This window comes from Mustela putorius, unplaced genomic scaffold (assembly GCF_011764305.1).
Source record: "Mustela putorius furo isolate JIRA1106 unplaced genomic scaffold, ASM1176430v1.1 tig00537227_pilon_pilon_pilon, whole genome shotgun sequence".
Classification (NCBI taxonomy): Eukaryota; Metazoa; Chordata; class Mammalia; order Carnivora; family Mustelidae; genus Mustela; species Mustela putorius.
This window is the reverse complement of record NW_025422368.1, coordinates 31,977,879-31,995,616: the sequence shown is the minus strand read 5'-3', so window position 1 is coordinate 31,995,616 and position 17,738 is coordinate 31,977,879.

The following is a 17,738-nucleotide window of genomic DNA, read 5'->3' as shown; positions in this document are numbered from 1 at the left end:
ATATTTTTTAATATTAAAAATAATATTAAATTATTTAAATATTATTATTATTTAATATTTATTAATATTATTATTAAATATTAATAATATTAAATTAAATAATATTAAATTAAATAATTAAAAAAGGATACCTCAGGTATCCTTAACTGATCAAAGTCCAAATTTAGCCAATATTTTTAACCTTCTCCGGGATATTTTAGGGACCATAGAAACTTTTGTTTGATTTATTTCTTTCTTTACATTCATGCCATTGTCCTTGCTTATTTTAACTTTTTTAACTCTAGAGATATATTTTTTATTTTCTATTTTTAAAGGATTTTATTTATTTATTTACCTATTTATTTATTTTCTTATTTATTTGACAGAGAGAGAGGGAAAGAGCACAAGCAGGAGGAGCAGCAGAGGGAGAAGGAGAAGCAGGCTCTCCACTGAGCAGGGAGCCCAATGTGGAGTTTGATCCCAGGACTCTGGGATCATGACCTGAGCTGAAGGCAGACACTTAATAACTGAGCCACTCAGGGCCCCTCGAGATATATTTTTAAAGAGATTCTATTTATTTGAGAGAGAGAGCATGAGCAGGGGGAGGGGCAGGGAATTGAGACAAACAGACTCCCCCTTCCTGAGCAGGAAGCCTGATAAAGGGCTTTATTCCAGGGATCATGACCCTGGGATCATGACCTGAGTCAAAGGCAGACGCTTAGCCAGCTGAACCATCCAGGCATCCCTATGGATTTTTTTAAAAGATATATTTATTTATTTTACAGATAGAAAGAGAGAGAAGGGCAGACAGCAGAGGGAGAAAGAGAATCTCAAGCAGACTCCCTGCTAAACTCAGCCCAGTGAAGAGCTAGATCTCACAACCCCGAAATCATAACCCGAGCCAAAATTAAGAGTCAGATGCTTAACCAACTGAGCCACCTGTGTACCCCTAACCTCTAGAGATATTATTACCATTCAGTCACTGGTCTAGTTTTACATCTAGACCACTTTATGTATGCCACTTTATTTGCTCCTTATTTCTTTGTGTATCTTCCAACTTCCAACTAGGATTACTTTCCTCTGCTCTAAGGTACATCTTATAGACCTGTTTTCAGTGTAGATATGTTGGTGGCAGTTTTATTTTTTTGAAAAATGTCTTTATTCCACCTTTATTCTTGAGAGATATTTTGAGGAGTATAGAATTACAGTGTGATAAATGTTTTTCTATAAGCACATTCCAACTATCATTTCTATTTCTTTTCCACTTCCTTTAGTGCTGTTGAGATGAAAGCCATCAGTCTAAATGCTCCTCCTTTAAAGTTAATCTTTGCCTCTGACTACTTTTACAATGTTCTCTTTTATTTTGGCATTTGGCACTTTTACTATAAATATTTTATTCTACTTTGAACTTATTGGGATTCTTGTACTTGTATTTTGATATATTTTATTAGTTCTGGAAAGTTCTTAGCTAACATATTATCAATTATTTTTTGCATCTTTTTTCACTACTTTTGAAACTGATTTACTACGTTAGATCATCTCACTCTCCCGTATCTTTTCAACTATTTTTCATATTTTCTAGTTTTTTGTAAATTTGTGCCTCATTCTGGATAATTAGTTTTGGTTTCTCTCTAGTTTGCAAATCTCTTTTTAGTTGAGTCTAATCTACCCTAAAATCCAAATCATACACTCAAAATTCCATATATTCACTTTAAAATTTTTATTATTGTATTTATTTTTAAAATTTTTTTATGTTTATTCATTTATTTATAGAGCATGAGTAGGAAGAGGGGCAGAGGGAGAAGAATTAAGAGAGAGTCTCAGGTAGACTCCATACTGGTCATGGAGCTCAGCATGGAGCTCGGCCTCACAACCCTGAGATCATGACCTGAACTGAAATCAAGAGTCAGAAGCTTAACTAAATGAGCCACCCAGCTGTCCCAGGCTCCACTGTGTTTCGCTCTGTGGTCTTTTGGAAAGTTCTATTAGCCCTGCTTGACATATATGTCAAATGGAATTAATGATAATACCAATCTCATAAGGTTTTTGTAAAAATAACTATAAACTCACATAAAGTACATAACAGTGCCTGCTAAATAGTAAACTATTAATAAATATTAGCTATTCATATTATTTGGCCTGTGAAATGTCTGAATTTTTGCATTAAGAAGTCATGCATGTGCAATGTGAGAATTAGAGCTAGACTATTTCTAGTTATTTCTTTTTATAAACCAAACTTGAAGGGCACTAGATTTGAAGTCAGAAGACTTGGATTGGAATCCAACCCACTAATTATAACGAGGGCACAACTTAAATCTTAACAACTAGATCTATTACATGATGCATGATAGCATCTACCTTAGAGGATTGTTTTAAGCTTATGAAATATAGTTGCTAAAGTAACTACTCTACCCTGATCTCCCAGGTTTCATTTTTGTCAGTTTGTACGCTGACAAATATAGTGAGATATTTAGAAATATTAATTTTGTCCCAATCTCTTCCTGGTTGGAATTGGTCAGAGTCATTCACTACTTGAAGACAATTAGAATTGTAAACAACAAGCATTTAGAGAAAACAAACAAATAGAAAAACTCCGACATTATCTTCCAGTCTTCTAAATAATATTTAGAAGACTCAGTTTTTTTATGGTGAGAAGAAAACGTTCTCTTGTACTGGTATTTCAAAGTTCAAGAATAGGATTCCGAAGGAAGCAGAACATAGAGTATATGCCATCATAATAAGCTAGAAATAGAGTAGCAAATTCCTCAGTCTTCCTACCCTTGCTAGTGATAGTAGTCATTAATCTGGGGGTGAATGGTGTGGTTATTCAATGAGTATCATCTAGAAAGAAAGGAAGAAAGAGAGTGGATGAAGCCAACAAATTGGCATCAAGAAAATCACTATCACTGTGGTTTTTCAACCTCAATCTGTCATGAAAGAGTTAAGTTGATTCCTGTGATGCGTTGTTACTATTTTGTTGACTGCCACGTGTCCAGCGGCTGTGTTGAGTAATCTTGCTAGCTGCTTCTCATGTAGCTGTTAAGGGAGAGTCTTGCATTCACAGGTGCCTGCATGTTGCGTATGGATTCTTCAAAAGAAAAGACATCTGTTTATTGCCCAAGATTTTGCTGACTGTCATCCAAAGCAACCCCATTATGAATAGATCATCCAATTTTTAATGGCTTGGGCATTTTATGAACATTGAAAACAACAAATAAGTTGTTGTGAAGCATCTGATGAAAGAAAAATCTCTAAGCCTTAGTAATGGATGAGAAAGACTGATGATGAAATGCCGTTATGCTAGAATCTCCTTTTGTCCTCTCTCCAGATAATATAAGCAGAATCTACTTATCTTTATAGATGCATCTTAAATATCTCATGTACTTTTAATTCTTTCCACACATTCTCAAAGAAGTGTTATTTATTCCCTCATTTTTGGGTAAACCACTATATCTTGTTATTCTAGCACCTGTCATAGTATGTTGCCAATATTTGTTTACATTTATTTCCACTTCTAGACTATGCAGTTAATAGTGTCATTTAATCTTGGCATCTCTAGCATATAATTCCTGGCACATAGAAGACTCTTAACAAATGCCAAATGAATGAATGAATGTATGTATATATTATTTCCTTCTTGTATATATTATTTCCTTCTTGTAAACATAATATTAAGGCTTATACTGTGTAGCATTTCTTTAAAAATCAGAGTGAACTTAAGTTTTCTGAAAGTCTGGGATCAATAGCTAAGTGTCAATAGTAAGAGTGGTGACCATATGGTCTTATCTGAACAATATAAAGTATTTCCTACTTGGCATAATTTTTTGTGTGTGTCTTTGAAGTCTTTTACTAACCAAATACTCTTCGTTCTCACTTCCAGGATACTCGAAACTCTACTATTCCAAAATGTCAAATATTTTAATATTTGAATGCCAATATACAAAGCTATGAACATAACAATTGGTAGTCTTGGTGTAACAAAGATGGTAGAGAGGTAGAGAGAGAGAACCACACATTTCAACATAAATTTTGAATGAGTCATAAGTTCAACCTAGTTGTTTGTAAACAGTATTTTGTTTAGAGTAGAAGTAAATGTGCTTGTATTATTCCTTTCAAAACATTCTATTTTGTAATTCTTTTATTTAAAAAATACTGTTTTTTAAAAAATAGAATTATCATATTGAAGTAAAGTCAGTTCTTATTCATTACACTGCTAGTCCTACATCTGTGTCCTCCTTCTTAGAATCATATACCACTTTCCCAGTGGCCCTAACACGGTCCCAAACACTTTGGATTCACAACTTCTTATCAAGTAAAAGCTTGAATTTGCCTTCATCTTGGACACTCCTGAAGGCCTCTGTAGAGTGCATGGAGCCTTGTAAAGAGGAGAGAACCAGGATGAGTTTAAATGCAAGGGTGTTGCTACCATGTTCAGTAAATCCTATTAGAACTGCTGTCCACTATTTCATCATGTGTTGTCAAATCTTAGAAAACCTTCTTGACCAATTATGAAATAATATACTTTAACCTCAAGTCTAACAATTTGCAAATCTTACCAACCACCAGAATTACCTAGGGTTTATAAAAAAAACAAAAATTCTTCATCCCATGTAGAATTTGTTTCAGTTGGTCTGAAGCGTTGCCTGTATTTTTTTCAAAGTTCCCAAAGTTATTCTGATATTTATCAAGATGTGATTCTATCAAGATCCAAGCTTAATACTCAGGGTAACATTTGTGTATCATGTGTCTCATTTTATAGGTGTTTTGTAAAATCAAATGGACCACTGGGCGTAGAATCAAAAGTTCTCCCAACTGTGGACATTGGAACTTGGTGCCTAAATAACTTTTTTTAAAGATTTTATTTATTTATTTGACAGATAGAGATCACAAGTAGGCAGAGAGGCAGGCAGAGAGAGGGGAAAGCAGGCTCCCTGCTGAGCAGAGAGGCCGATATGGGGCTCCATCCCAGGACCCTGGGACCATGACCTGAGCCGAAGGCAGAGGCTTTAACCCACTGAGCCACCCAGGCGCCCCCCTAAATAATTTTTTTTTACAAGATGTTTCTGCCAGTGTCAAGCTATTTCAGGGGCTACAAATATTCCAGATCAACACTATCCTCTTATCTTTTTTCAAGACCCACTTAAAAACCTACTCTGAATGAAGGTTTCCTAAACTAGTACTACTCATACTGACATTTTCCTCTCCACACCTCTGCACACATGAAGTCTATAGTATGCAATTTAACATTTAAGGATATACCTTTGTTAAATGAAATGGTGAAAACTCTGTAATTGCTAACTAGGATTCAAATGTTATGGTTTTTATTCTGTCCTATATTGTTTGCTGTTGTATTTCTTTCTTGTCTCCTCCCTATCTAGATTTCAAAGCCTCTGAAAATTACGAGTATGGCACTTTTCTGGTACAAATAATAAAAAATCAAAACAACATTCTGGTCAACTTGGGAATATGCTGCAAGAGGGAGAAGGTGGGTTGCTAGTTCCACCAAGAGAAAATATTGGTGTCCAAAAGACAATTAGGTTTCCTAAGATTTCATACTCTCATTATCCTTTGGATGAGAATTATTCTAGCTACTACCTTTTAGTTTTATGTATGCAGATTTATGATTTTTTTAGACTAAAATGTGGACTCCACAGATCAGAGACTCACAATCAATCAGTAAGTCATTTATTAGGTTCAAACTATTGATAAAAAGTGAAAGATTCTTGTCTTCCTCCATATTACCTGATTTCTCTAGGTCTCAAGATGGTTATTTAAAAATATATATTTTCTAATTATTATTATATGTTTTGGCATTTATAGCAGTTAAAACATTTATAATAAACTGAACATTAGAAGCCAAATTTGCATTTCATAGTTGATATGTACATTTTCAAGAATTACATGTAGGGGATCAAAAGTAATTTTCCTAATACACTTCTGAGTTTTTGGATGACCCTTGTACTAAAAGACAGATTAACAAAAGAAAACTGAAGTTTATTAACACATACGTATACGTGGGAGATTCTTGGGTGAAAATGAGTAACTCCCTATGCTTGCTTAGGATTCAGGTTGAAATACCATCCTAACAGAGAAAGGAGATGCAGGATGTAGACTCACTCTTAGGGGAGTGTGAATGGCTTTTAAGAAAGGTTATTGGGTTCTTAGAAGACTATATGGGAAGTATGATAGTTTGTGAGAAAGTGTGGGTGTCATGTCTACTTCTTCTCTCCTGTAATAAGAGTTAGTCTTCCCTTATTGATAAAACTCAGGGAGGGAAATTATGACAATTGAGTTCTTTTTGGAGGATCTGTCTTTAGGCAGATAAGGGGATTCAGAGAAAGCTTATCTGTGCACTTACTATTTTCCAAGGACCTGCAGCTCAAAATAATCTTTATACCAAACTAGCATATTTTGGGATAGAATATTCTGCTACCCTTCCCATACATTAAGATTTTAAGTATTCTACTCTTCATATATTTTTCTATTTTCCAGTTTGGATACAAATGTAAGAACTTTTTTGGAGTTTATATTGTTTATTTCATAATGCTAATTAATTAATTTTCATAGTGAGGAAGGGCATATTGTGAATTATACATATTTGAGGACATCCTCTGAGTTACTCACCATATTTGCTTGGCCATGAGTGAAATATACCTAATCACAGAAGTGAAGGGAAGCCCTGATTCTCAATGGTAAGAATGACTTGCTCATCTTCAAGTATCAGTAGTAGAAAACTCACAAACAAAATTCAGTAAAGTTTCTTTTATAAATGGTTGTAGCTAGCTATATTCCAAAAATAACTTAAAAATTTTTTGCATGCTATATATTTTAACAAAAAGAATAATACATAATTAGTAGTATGTATATAATAACTGGATAGTTGCCTTTTTATTAATATAATGTATTATTTGCCCCAGGGGTACAGGTTTGTGAATCATCAGGCTTACACATTTCACAGCATTCAGCATAGCACATAACCTCCTCAATATCCATAACCCAACCATAGATAGTTGCCTTTAACATAGGATCAGTTGGGCCTATTCATTTTAATTTGGGAATTTTAGTTTTCAATTTGGGAACAAGATATAAAATGAAACCATATGAAAAAGAAATAACTTTAGAGTTATAAATTTCAGTGATTATGAAGTCAATTTACACTTCTATTTTAAAAACTGTTATAAGTTTTGGCTTAAAACTATTATTTATGAATGCTCTAAGCTTGTCTTTTAATGATGTAAATGAAGATAACTTTCAAAAGTTGTAAATGAGTAAGGGTCAAATGCAACCTAGAAAATAAATACAAAAATATATAAGTATTGGACTGGATCAAAGTGCTATTGTTTAAGATTGGAAACTTGGAGAAATTTCTTTCACAAGAAAATAAACAAAATAGATGAGGGTGCAAATGTGGAAAGAATTTTATAGAAATTTGGTTGAAAACTTGAAAGTTCATTGTTGAAAACTGAAGTTAGAAATTTGTGGGCGCCTGGGTGGCTCAGTGGGTTAAGCCGCTGCCTTCGGCTCAGGTCATGATCTCAGGGTCCTGGGATTGAGTCCCGCATCGGGCTCTCTGCTCAGCAGGGAGCCTGCTTCTCTCTCTCTCTCTGCCTGCCTCTCCATCTACTTGTGATTTCTCTCTGTCAAATAAATAAATAAAATCTTAAAAAAAAAAAGAAATTTGTAAAATTACCATTCCTTATTTCATTGACTACAATATGTCCAGTCAAAAGCATGACCACAAGGTAACCAGCTGATTCTTTAGCTTACAGTTCCTATACTGATTGATTGTCCAATTGATTAAAATATTTCTTGATTTAACAAACTTTTTTTTGTGGTTTTTACCTCATTTTAGGTGCTCTGCTGGACTCTGAGCATAAGAATGGATGATAAATGGTACCATACTGGAGGATCTCAGAGAGCTCTTTGTCCAAAGTGTTTCTGATAGAGAGTAGCAGAGACAATGTGTTAATCCAAGTTGTCATGGCTCCTGTTATTTCTGTAAGGCTGTAGCAATTCAAAAGTTTAAAAGTCTGACCAATGCCAAAATGATAAAGAATGCGTGGCAGTGATATAAATGAATCAGTACCTCTACTCATGGTAGATTAATAAAGGCCTAGGTATTTTAGAACTATTAAAAGCAAACCTACAGTATCTGAGGTAATGGGCCCTAACATCTGTAAAATAGGGATCAGATTCTAAACCTAAAAAAATCCCCAAACACAAGTACTAAAACATCAAAGGTATTGGTTTTAAAATACAAAAGCATTAAAGCAAGTATTTAAAGTATCAAGACAAGTATTTAAATGTAATTGAGGTCCTTTCTTAATTACTCAATTAAAGCAATTCTACATATGGAAGATAGGAAATTTTCAATTTCCAGCTTGAGCAGCTCTTCCTTGCTCCTTGCTGTAGGGAAAGACTTTTAAGACTTGATGGCTGATTGCACATGTATCCCTTCATCAGGAAAATAAAGCAGTCAAAGCAGGGCAAAGGGAATTTACAATTATAAAGTATACTCCATGGGCCCTGAGTTTTATGTTTGCCATGTCATTTAATCATCAAAACAACTTTATGTGGTACGGATTATTGTCTTCATTTTACTGAAAACTAAATTCAAATATTTTAAATACTATGTCCAAGGGCACAGATAGTCAATAGTAGAGTCAAAAAGGGAACCAGGATAGATTAATTCCAAGGCTCATGTTCTTTGCAGCATATCATTCTACCTCTAAGGATTAGGGCAAGCTTTACATGAGAGAATAAACACCTGAAGGTGAAGTAGGGAAGGTGGAAATCAGGGAGAGCTAACATTTATATTTTTGGTGAGTTAACAAATATATCAGCAGAAGGGCTAAGTTTATAATCCTTGTTATTTTCTGATCAAAATCATTTTCCACCTGAGGTGCCAGGAATGGATCTCAGATCCCTCACTTATGTTGTACCCAGGGGGACACCCTAACACTCAGAATCTTCTGAGAGTTCTGCTACCATTGAGAAGTAGGAAGATAAAATCCTGGGCTTTGGAGGTGGAGAGCCTCTATTTAAATACCACTTTTGCCACCAACTGATATATATAGACAATTTACTTAACCTTTCTGTGCTTTGGTTGTCTCAGTGGGGGATAACACTGAAAATGTTTCACTCCTAAGCTTGTCAGGGATAAATAAGATGAGACATATATAAAGAATCTAACATTGTGTCTAGTCCAGAGTGAGTGCTCTGGTGAGACAGCATCAGAGAAACATCAAAGTAACAGGGAACTTTCCCAATAAATTACTTTGTTACATAAATGTGTGTAAAACCATTCTATCTATAAGATACTACTGAGAACATTGAAAAGAATATGATCTATTCCTTCAAGGAGCTTACCCTCTAGTTTGGGAAACGAGACCTAGGCAAGATAAAACAACTGAGACACTTCTAAGCTTCCTGGAATTTCTATCAAAAAATCTGAATATCTTTGCAGTAATTTTAAAACATGACAGTTTTAACTAAGCACTGGTTTGGAGAGCTATATCTCTGCCTGAAGATACACTTTGATGGCCATAATCTTTGTCTTTCTGCTTCAACGACATGGAGACGGATTGGATGCCAGGGTGTCAGAGAATCTTCCTAGCTGATTAGACTGCTATAGACATAACAAAGGCCATACTTTAAATTAGCTCCAACAGTCTAATCAGAGTGAACAGACTACTTGGTTCTGTGATGGAGACATATTGGCAGCTGATGAAGGCTGTCTAGAGGGATTTTGGTGAAAAACCAAAGTATATTAATGCTGAAAGCAGTTTGAATCCAGTATAAGGATTAAGGGTGATTTAGAAGGAAATGTTTATGCTAACAATTTATTTCTACTCTAATTTTATTTTCCTTAAAATTTATCTTTATGCATTGGCTTTAAGAATCAGGCAAAATAATAATTTTTCTCATTTCTTTCATGAGTGACTTAAAATATTAATCTTTTTAAATACTCACAGTCAGGAGTATTTTAATACCCTAGACCATCTCATCAAGATGCTCACTATCATATGGGGCAAAATACCCTAAATGCTGTTTCAGGTCTTTTGATTGAGGGAGCAAATTGCATCTTGATTCTGTAACCTTGGGCATATTCATAATCTAAGAAAAATTTGTATCACTTGTCAGTAGGATGACTCTCATAATGAACTTTTCCAGAATTTATCTATTTTTTTAACATATTTTTAAATCTAAATAGAAACTTGTCTTAGCTTGGGTTTCCTGGGAAATAAATTTTGAGTCTGAGGTTTCCTTATTGTATGTTTATTGAGGCATGCTCTCAGGAGTGGGATGGAGACAAGGAATGACAGAGGGAGGAGTTAAATTGTGAGTTAAATTGTGATGCAATCACAACAAACCTCTTTGGGTCCTAAAGAAAACTGGAACTGGAATGGTTCCTGAGAGTTGGATCTTTATTTTCTATTCGTCAAACAGTGATGGGATTTGGGCTGTCCATGTGAAGGGGAGGTGATCTTGGGTGACAATGTTCTTTTCTGTCAATAACCAGAGGACACACCTGAGAACCATTAAGCATTAGCTGAGGCTCCCAGCAGTTGAGGTAATGAGTGCCTCCACGTCTATTATAGGCCACCCATTGAGTTTCTCAGGTCCCATTTGCTTTTCATGGAAAATTCTAAGAACACTTTTTCCAGGATTCTGATAGGTCTGTCTTCTGGGGGAAACTTGCCTGAGCAACGTTAGGGATGCCTTACTGGTCCATTTCTATAATTGTTCTCAATTATACTCCTTGATACTCCTTGTCTCCTTCCTCTACTAACCTCTGCTACCAATTTCCCTGACTCATGGCTACCAACTATTTTGGTCTAGATTACTTGACTGGAGATGATCCAGACTTCAGTCTTGAGGAGTCTGAATCTCTGATCACTATACCCATGGCTACTGCTCATGTCCATTTATCAATAAAATTGGGGAGAGGAATAGCAGTGGGTTACCCAAGTACCAAACATATGCCCCTATTGTTTAAAAGTAACCTTATCAGTTACTGATCAAAATCCATTGCTTCTAACAGTATGGCTATTCTTTTCCTTCTCTGAAGGTCTCTTGACAGGGGGACTCCGTCTGACCAGGTAAATTTTTAACTTAAAGCTTAATGAAACTCTTCTTTTATTCCCTTATGAAAGCATTTCCCTTTTGTGAACTAGACCACTAAACTTATAAAGTCCAGAGTTTCCAGAATGAGAAGCACAAATTCCCCAAGCAGGGACTCTTTGACTTCTAGTTCATGGCTTCTGGATCCATGTATGCCTTATTAAAGGCATAGCATATTATATGTGTCACATATTTGGTATGAATTCTGCATGTGAAAGATATTGTCCCATCCATGTATGGAATCACCTCCTAATTGTTTTCTCTCTTCTGCCTTCAAATGGTTCTTCCATCACTCTATCAAACCACTCTATCTGTTATTTCTTCACTTACTTGCTTCCACCATATGTATGAAGTATGAAGATGGTTTCCAAATCTTTATCCCAAAGAATAATTTCTCAGCTGTGCTCCAGTTTTATACCTGCTCCTGCCTGAGTGACATGGGCATATGCATATACTGCCACCCATCAAAGCTAGATCTGGCACAAATTGAACTTCTCACCTTTTAAGCTGTCACCTTGTCATTTTTCTCACCATCATTAGAACTACCATCAGCACTCAGACTTGGAAAGGGAAATATAATCTCTATTTTATTACCCTATTCATACAGATCAAGCCTACATGAGTCATATTTTCCCAAAGTAAAGCTTCTTCTTTACCTCTCCTCATACACACACACACACACACACAGACACAGACACACACACAGACACAAATATATATGCATATACACACACAGACATATATATATGTCTGTGTGTGTATATGCATATATATTTGTGTGTGTACATATATATGCATATATATAATGGACAAGAAACAAAACAGGAGGGAATTCTTATATGATGTCCCTTTTCTTTACCCTTTGAAGATAGGCTGAGTGCTGAGACCTTTCGTTTGTTTTTCCTAGAGTGGTGTCTGAAAATGCTTAAATGTGTTTGCCTTCTCCCAGTCCCACCAGTTGGGCTGGCTTTCTGCATATGCTCATGAGCCAGCTGCAAAGGAACACACTTGTCTTCTGTAGGGGCACGTGGGGGAACTGCCACATTGGGATATGTCACAATGAGGCATGTGGAGCACTGAGGTTGTCCATGGGCCAGATGTCCCATGCAGCTGTGAGTGGATTTCCTAATGGAATCCACAAAGTAGTTAGTAGGATCTATGGCCCTTTGGTGAACTCTGAGCCCTGGTTTCTTAGAACCAAGGCTTCTGCTCCCAGAATATATGTTCCCTTCTCCCAGGCTCTCTCAATCACTCAGTCATGCCAATCACCTCAACATTTCAAGTAGGGTGAGAAATCGGTGGGGCTTCATGGACAGCATCCCGACTGGCTGGAAAAACTAGGCTCTCCCTCGCTGTGCTCACACTTTCCTATGTGGGAGAAATCATTGGCTGAGGGGAATCTCTCTCGGAACTGAACTCTGTTGCTTTGGGGGACAAGTGACATGGATAAAATAAAACTGTTCTTACCTTCTTCAATACATCTATTTTTGGGTTCTCTTGTTCCACTGATGTTCCAGAACTTCTCTGCCTGACTTCCTGACTCTCAAAAAAGTATTCTGTCTTTGGGTGGTTGTCAAATAGATAGTCTGTCAGGGGATGACAACAGAAAACTCCTATTCTGCCCATCTTGCTGATGTCACCCAACTGGTACTATTTTTAAGAGTATATTCTTGAGGGGTGCCTGGGTGGCTCAGTGGGTTAAGCCTCTGCCTTTGGCTCAGGTCATGGGATCCTGGGATCAATCCCAGGGTCCTGGGATCTAGTCCCGCATCAGGCTCTCTAATCAGCAGGGAGCCTGCTTTCCTTCCTCTCTCTCTGCCTGCCTCTCTGCCTACGTGTGATCTCTGTCTGTCAAATAAATAAATAAAATCTTTAAAATATACATATATATATATATATATATATTCTTGAATTCTCTTTGCTAGTATTTTGTTTAAGATTTTGTTTTCGCTATTCGTAAGTGCAATTTGTCTTTTTTTTTTTTTTCATTGTTCTTTGCTATAAGCATCCAGACTTTGAAATACTATTATACTTCCTTTATAAAATGAATTGGAAATTTTTCTGCTTCCTACTCTGAAATAGTACAATATTAAGACATTTTAAAGTTGGGAATAATTCCATTTAAAGCCACCTGGGTTGACTACTTATTGTGGAAGGGCCTCAATATTTGATTCTTTATTTTTTCTATTGTAATTGGTTTGTTCATCCTTGGTGTCCCTACTAGAAATGATTGTGATGAGTTGTATTTTTTTAAGAAGTATTCATTTCATCTATTCCTCAATATCTTATGATATTTAAACCTTTAACATTATTTTTAAAAATTGTGTGCATTTGTGCTTTCTTGATCTTTTCATGATTAGGTTAGGCAATGGTTTTTCTAATTGGTTGATTTTTTAAGGAGTTAACTTTGACTTACTTTTTTTTTTCATTTTATGTTTTCCATCTTGACATTTTCTGCCTTTATCTTTATTAATTCTTTTATTTAATTTTCTCACGTTGTTCTTTTTCTCTAATTTTTTGAGTTATCAACTCACTTATCTTTATGGATAGAGATGGTTAATGCTACACCTTGTTCTTTGTTAAGGGTTTTAATGTGAACTCATAGATTAGAAATGTATTGTTTTGGGGGCACCTGGGTGGCACAGTTTGTTAAGCATTAGATTCTTGGATTTGGCTCAGGTCAAGATCTCAGGGCTGTGAGACTGAGCCCTGTATCATGCTCTGTGCTCAGTGTGTGATCTGCTTAAGACTCTCTCTCCCTCTGTCCCTCTCCCCCATGCACTCTCTCTCTCAAATAAATAAATAAATCCTTAAAAAATGTTTTGTTTCAGGAGCGCCTGGGTGGCTCAGTGGGTTAAGCCTCTGTCTTCAGTTCAGGTCATAGTCTCAGGGTACTGGAATCGAGGTCTGTATCGGTCTCTCTGCTCGGCAGGAAGCCTGCTTCCTCCTCTTTCTCTCTCTGCCTGCCTCTTTGCCTTCTTGTGATAGCTCTCTGTCAAATAAATAAATAAAATCTTAAAAAAAAAGTTTTGTTTCGTTATCATTATTTTTAGATGTCTTACAACTTTATATTTTGTTTCCCACTTTATCTGAAAGTTGCTTGGTAATATGTTTTAAATTTCCTGGATATACCAGGGATTTTTTATTTTTTACTGAATTTTGTTAGTTTCTCACTTAATTGAATTATTGTCAGAGTTCATATTTTGTGCTATTTATATTCTTTGATAAGTATTCAGATTTTACTTTACAACCTAGGAGATGGTTAACTAATGCAATTGTTATGTTCACATGGAAAAAGAAAGATATATTCTTTATTATAGGGGTATAGAGTTTAATGAATATCTATGACATTCGCTTTATTGATTATGTTAGGTCATCTATATCCATACTAATTTTTTGCCCATTTTATCTGTCTTGAATTGGGACAGCAATGTTAAATTTTTGTATTATCCATGTGTTCTATTTCTCCCTGCATCTCCTAGAGTTTCTAGCTTATGAAAATTATTGCTGGGTTATTAGATGCATAAATATTAATAACTTTTATATCTTCATTTGTGAATTGTGGTTCTTAGCAAAATAGAGTGCTCTTTCTTGATTTTATTGATTATTTTTGTGCTGTATCTTACCTTGTCAGATATATATATTACATTCTTTGCTTTCTTTTTATTCATATTTGCCTAGAATAACTTGAATAATCTTGGATTTATTTCACTATTAACTCTAAAATGTATTTCTGATAATATGTAGGTTAAGCATTTTTATATTTATTATTAGTTCGCATAAATGACTATAGTTCTGTCATTTAATGTGTAAGTATATATTTACATATATATGTTTTATTTAAATTTACTTTCATTATATAGATTATTATATTTAGTATCTCTTTTCATGTTTGTTTATCCATTGATATTTGAGAAAGTTTTTGCTTTTTGTTTTATTGATTACCTTTATATTAGTGCCTTAGATAATAATTGTATTTCCTTCTTTTCTATTTTCCCTTTTTCTTTTTTTTTGGTTACTCCCAGGTACCTGCTATAAGCAAAATCGAAATAAAGAATTTCTTCCTTTTCCTTTCATTTCCAGTCTCCTATCATTTGACACTTTGCTCTGTCCTCCGCCATTTTTATACTAATTGTCTTATACCTATGTAGTCATAAGATACAGCTATTGCATACAATAATAATTCCCATATAGAGATTTAAGATATATTTTTATTTAAATTAACATACATTTAAACATTCAAACACACACACATATATATACACATCATGTGTGTACACAAATATGTGTACATATATATGTATATATACTGTCTATTATATACACATTATATATGCATATATGTGTATATATACACATTATATATACACTATTAATATGCATGTATATATACACACAAATATTTTTTATATATAACTTATTCCTTAATACGGTCCTTGAGAAGAGCTCATAGAAAAATATTCCTTGAAGTCTTGAAATCTTGTAACAATTTGCCTGTGCCTTTCTATTTGATGGCCACTTTGGCTGGATATAGTCTTTGGCTAACATTTTTAAATTTTCTTGAATATCTTAAATATGCTCATCCATAGTTTTGGGGCCCATCACATTTACTATTGTAAGTTTAATGACAGTCTGATTTTATTTCCCTTTTAAGTGACTTGATGTTTTTTTCCTAATTATGTAATTTTTTGTTTCATTAAAGGCCAGCATTTATAAAAATATGACTTGTATTGGCTATTTAGGATTAATTTTTTTGCACTTGAGCATTATGTCTTTTGTCTAGCTAGTTTCACGTCTTATTTTAGTTTATATTGTTTATAAACAATAGTTTATATTGTTTATATTGTTTTTAATATTAGTTCTTTTTCAGAAGCTCATATATATATACTGGATTTTTTTAGCTGTTTGCTATGGCTTATACAATCACTTCATATTGTGGTTGGACATCTGAAATTCTATTTTTCAGTAGATGTTTTATTCCTTTTAAATTTAATTTAATTTAAATATTTTCAGTGTTCCAAGATTCACTGTTTATGCACCACACCCAGTGCTCCATGCAATACATGCCCTCCTTAACACTCACCACCAGGCTCACCCAACCCCCAACCCACTCCCTTCCAAAACCATCAGTTTGTTTTTTGGAGTCCACAGTCTCTCATGGTTCGTCTCCTTCTCTGATTTCCCCCAACTCACTTCTCCTCTCCATCTCTCAGTGTCCTCTGTGTTATTCCTCATGCTCCACAAGTAAGTGAAACCATATTATAATTCATTCTCTCTGCTTGAATTATTTCACTCAGCATTATCTCTTCCAGGCCCATCCATGTTTATAAAAAAAAGTTGGGTGTTCATCCTTTCTGATGGAGGCATTGTATATATGGACCATATCTTCTTTATCCATTCATCTGTTGAAGGGAATCTTGGCTCTTTCCACAGTTTGACGACTGTGGCCATTGCTGCTATGGACATTGGGGTACAGATGGTCCTCCTGTTTTATTCCTATAACTTTCTCTCTTTTGTTTTTTATTGAAATATAATTGATATATAACATAACAACTCAAGTATACAACATAATGATTTGATGTTTGTATTTATTGTAAAATAATCACCACAATAAGTCAAGTTAACATCAATTACCATATGTAGATATATTTTTTCTTCTTCTGAGGTTATTAAATGGCACTCTTACCCCTTTCATCTCTTAGCTTAATTAGGGTATGGAGTATTGGGAGTGAATAAGTTAATGCTTATGGGCAGCCTGTATATTACCTAGTCAACACTGGGGTGGTTGTTTTCTGCTTCCTGGTTGTGATGGGTCAAGCAATGGTTCTCTTAAGGACAGATGGGGGAGAGCCAAAAATACAGTTTAAAAATGATTCAACATCCTAAACTTCTACTTTTGCTTTTCTTGTCCCCTCGCCTATATATTGTTATTCCTGATAATACATCTTCATCCCCAAATCACACACACACACACACACACACACACACCCAATGTGTTAGTTCTGATTCTCCAGAGAAACAGAACCAATAGGATGTGTGTGTGTACATGTACACACTACACATACACACATATACATGATATATATATATATATACATGCATATATATTATATATATAATATATATATATATGAGATATATATAAGAGAGAGATTTATTATAAGGAATTGGCTGTCATGATTATGGATACTGACCCATCCTAAGATCTGCATGTAAATTGACAAGCTAGAGACCAGAGGAATTGATGGTATAGTTCTGGTCTTAGTCTGATGCCCTGAGAACCAGGACACAGATGGTCCAGTTCTAATTTAAAGAGCAGCAGGCTCGAAACTCAGGAAGAGCTGATGTTTCAGTTTGAACCCAAAGGAAGGAAAAAGATAATGTATGAGTTTGAAGGCTGTTGGGTATGATTAATTTTCTCTTACTCATTTAAAGACCAGTCTTTTTGTTTAATTTAGGCCTTCAACCAATTGAATAAAGCCACCCCCTTTCAGGGACAGCACTCTGCTTTACTAAGTCTAGTAATTTAAATGTTAATCTCATTAAAAAACACATTTTCAGAAACATCTAGAGAAACATTTGACCAAGTAACTGTGCACACGGTGGCCCACTCAAGTCAACTGTAAAGCACACAC